Genomic DNA, 4,220 nt, shown 5'->3' on the forward strand with positions numbered 1-4,220 from the left:
GGATATGGGGGATCTGGCAAGGACAGCTGTCTAGTCGTTCGGATGGGAAGAAAAACCGAGATCCTGTGTATACATTGATGTGCACGTATAAGAACCCTTGAATTCGATCTAAGGGTAGGCGCGTAGCGGTATTGTCTGTGCAAAATTCCCTCATCATACTTATAGCACACTGTATGGCGTATGTCCGTATTCAGTAGCCCAGTCGGTGCAGAAAAGTAGGACGTTAAACCCCATTTCATTTAAATTTCATTATTTGAGTTCTTATTTTCCATATTTCTTTTTGTCTGCAGAATCATCAAAACATTTATTTCACAAAAACATGTTTACATCTTCAGGTGATGCCGGATCTTGTTTAACGGGTCACAATGATACCCTCGTTTCTATTGGCTGATACAATTTCTTGTTTAACGGGTCACAAATGATACCCTCGTTTCTATTGGCTGATACAATTTCTCGGTTATCGCAACACTCAAAACAACTAATTCTTGTCTACTATAAATATGGAATCTCAGGGTTGTGCTTTTAAAGGTTTTATTTGGTAGCTATCCGTGTAGGTCAACTAGTTCGTTGTCGACAAATAATTCCACTGGTTTATTTATTTTCACGTTACAGACTGGGTATTCACGACTTCAAGATGTTGAAATCTTTGATCTTGGTTATCATGGCGTTATTTCTTACTATGGCCTCAGCACAGGATTTTGACAGATACCAACCACCGGACCGAGTAATGTAAGTAAATATTTGATTTATTTCAGGATTATATTGTTTAAACTATACTATTTAGCGACAATTGACAATATTGCCCAAAGTTATGCAAAAAGTGATCGACAAGGTGAGGGAGAGAGAGAGAGAGAGAGAGAGAGAGAGAGTTTCTCTTTAAAGTCCGCTCGACACAAACTAGGTCATTTCGGGACCAACCAACATATGGTTCTTTTTTTTTAACATTGGCATGGCAGGAAACCGAAGGACCTGGAGAAAACCCACGTGGTTGGACAGGCGGATGCGATAGGGAAAGATACGTTATAGGCCTATATATGCTTATTCAATATATTATCTCCGAAAGTTAAATAATTTCATAAAAAAAAAATGACAAAATTATGAATAATTGAAATTTTGACAAAAACGGTCTTACTATATATTCAAAATTTCGTTTTACTTGTCTTATAAAAAAACGAAACGAAATATAGATCTGTATTTTAATCAGGTTCTACATAGAGTTACGTAACAGGTAAGATATATTATAGATATGCATATTCTATACATCTTATCCACATTTTAAATTATTTTATAAAACAAATTGTAAAACATTATGGATAATTTAAATTTGGACAAAAACGGCCCTATAATTACCGACAATTTTAATATCGGACAAAATTAAGTGGATTTTGTCGATCTTACTTTTCCATAATTTTGTCAATTCGTGTTATCTTTAAAGGAACTGAACCAATTTTGACTGATATTCAGAGTTGACTATTCGGTAGATTAAAATATCATCCAAATGGCGAATCGCAATCTGATTAAAATACAGATCTATATTTTGTTTCGTTTTTTTTATAATTTCGATAACGAGACATTTTGCACTATAAAAAACAAAACGAAATTGGATCTGTGTTTGAATCAGAAACATAGAAAAATAGACCAATTACTGTTATGGTCACACAAGACCGATCACGTTTGCTGGGGGTGGGGTGGGAGATTTTATTGAGAATATCTTAGGGACGTGTTGATATAGTGTGCCCCTGACTCTACCCGTAAAATATGTTCATCCGTAAATCACTGGATGTGTGTGGACTGAAATGAAATGAAATGGGGTTTCAGGCGCGTTTCAGGACCCCCACCCCTACTGGCGCAGGGCATATTTCTTCTCTCCTATTTTCATGAAAATAACACCGAAAAAACTAACATGCGAAGTAGGCCTACTGCCGCCGTTCAAAATGCGATCTGCGGTAGAAAGTAGAAAATAAAAAGCAAAAGAGAAAATTCTTATCCAAAATGGACATTTTCGTGGTGCTTTTCAACCTAATACGTCCACCTTTCCAACTTTAAGTCGTAAATATTCTACTTTCAACAACAGAATTTCTACTTTCAACAACAGAATTTCTACTTTCAATAATCAACTTTTGACATTCGACTTTCAACTTCAGATTTTCTACTCAAAATTTTCTGCTTGAGATTTTCTCCATGCATATTACGGAAATAAATTTGATCACGTGACTATTTCTGCATGTCATTATGGGATCGTTTATTTTTACGGGAAAATACCGTATTTTAATGACATGCAGAAATAGTCACCTGATCAAATTTATTTCCGTCAAAAGTTGATTATTGAAAGTAGAAATTCTTTTGTTGAAAGTAGAATATTTACCACTTGAAGTTGAAAAGGTGGACGTATTAAGTTAAAAAGCACGAGCGGTATGTTTCCCACACGAAAATGTCCATTTTGGATAAGATGTTTCTCTTTTGCTTTTTATTTTCTACTTTCTACTGCAGGTCGCATTTTGAACCTGATACCCCGCCATAGAAAATGGTCTCAAAGTTTCTGATTTGATCAAATTTCGGTTTAATCTCCTCTCCACCCCTCCCTAGACTGAACAACAAACTTGACGTTGTCTCCACCTTGGACCCCCCCCCCCCCCGGATCAAATTTCCTTGGACACGTCCCTTGGTTTAACGTCCCACTTTTCTTCACCGACTCGGCTAATGAAGACGCCATACATTGTGCTATGGGGGAAATTTTGCCCAGAAAGCGACACTGCGGCCTACTTTTATAACGAATTCCAACTTTCAAATTAATCTTTAACGTGCACGCAAATGTGTACACGGAACCTCGGTTTTTCGTCCCATCCGAACGACTTGTCAGGCCCTCCGTCCTGCATCATTGACAAGTGGGAAACACGCCGATTTAACGTTAGACATTAGAATATTTAAGAACTCGATCGTTGGGCTTTTTTTTGTTGTTGTTTTGTTTTATATATAGATAAAGCCGATAATTTATAATATTTTATTTTTACAGGACGAGTTCAGGAGTCATCACGATGTTAAGTATCTGGTTGCCTGTTGCTTGTTTGGTTGCCGTGAAATTATTGAACATTGTACAGTAAATATTGGCCTACCTTATATTCAGAACTCCAGCAACATGGATACATTACGTTGCCTAGAAACGATCTGTCACGTGCCCTGTAGGCAACGCTCGTCGCACAGTTTGTGTGATGAATATAATAAGACTTCAATGTATTTCCTTCGTTATAATTATATATATTTGTTACCAGCCTTTTATTTTCAGTGTGTATAATACAGATTCATAGTTTCGACTATAAATACGAAGAACTATTACAGGATATTTAAACAAAATATCAGTTTTAATTCAGTATTTATCTGTATTTGTTAACCTATTGTTTTCAAGTCGTACTATATAATCGACTAATACGAACAGTTACTGCAGGAAATTTTAAGAAGCTATCTATTTGAATTCAGTTTTAAATATCATTTTCGTTTCTGCATATTTGAATCTGATTTAAACAAAAGTTAAATAATATTTTTAAGTCTGCATGCATATTGCAATCCATTATTTAAAATTCTCAACTTGATGTATACCTAACTTAGATATTTATTGGGAACTTTTTTATATTTAATAAATTCTTTTACCTTGCATTAAAGTCTTACCTTGAATTATTATCGGTCAATGGTAAAACCTGGTCATTCATTGTTTGCCAGATCAGCACATCGTAAACAAAACGTGGGAGAGTTCTTCGTGGTTTCGTCTTTGTATGTGGTGCAAGATGGGGAGCCTGGCAAGAGAGAGGGAGAGAGAGAGAAGAGAGAGAGAGAGAAATGGGGTTTAACGTCCACTCGACACAAACTAGGTCATTTCGGGACTAACATATTTTTATTCCAATAATTCGCTTGCGCATAGGGGTCTTTAGCAGTGGGAGGAAACCGGAGAAAACCCACGAGGTTGGACAGGCGACCCTACTCCTTGTCACATACAACCGGGGATTCGAAACCACGCCAGTCGACTCAATGACAGACTTTATGATACAGCACGCGCACGCTAACCATTCAACCACCTCCCACCACCACCACCACCCCCACAAGATAAGAGAACATGAAAGAAAAACAGAAAAAGTCCGTGCATTACCATGTATGAATATAAACACGGAAATGCGCGGACTATTTCTTTTTTTCTCGTGTTCTCCTATCTAATGACATTCAATTAATTT

At 36.6% G+C, this 4,220-nt stretch overlaps 1 long non-coding RNA gene across 1 annotated transcript; it reads left to right on the forward strand.

The window, feature by feature from the left end:
- The first annotated feature begins 231 nt into the window (after nt 1-231).
- On the forward strand, nt 232-3,656 carry LOC126827812 (uncharacterized). The gene is made up of 2 exons (XR_007682877.1): nt 232-729; nt 3,014-3,656. It is a non-coding gene; the product is annotated as an uncharacterized LOC126827812 (long non-coding RNA).
- Nucleotides 3,657-4,220: the final 564 nt, after the last annotated feature.

The sequence above is a fragment of the Patella vulgata genome, chromosome 7 (genome assembly GCF_932274485.2).
Source record: "Patella vulgata chromosome 7, xgPatVulg1.2, whole genome shotgun sequence".
NCBI classification, from domain to species: domain Eukaryota; kingdom Metazoa; phylum Mollusca; class Gastropoda; family Patellidae; genus Patella; species Patella vulgata.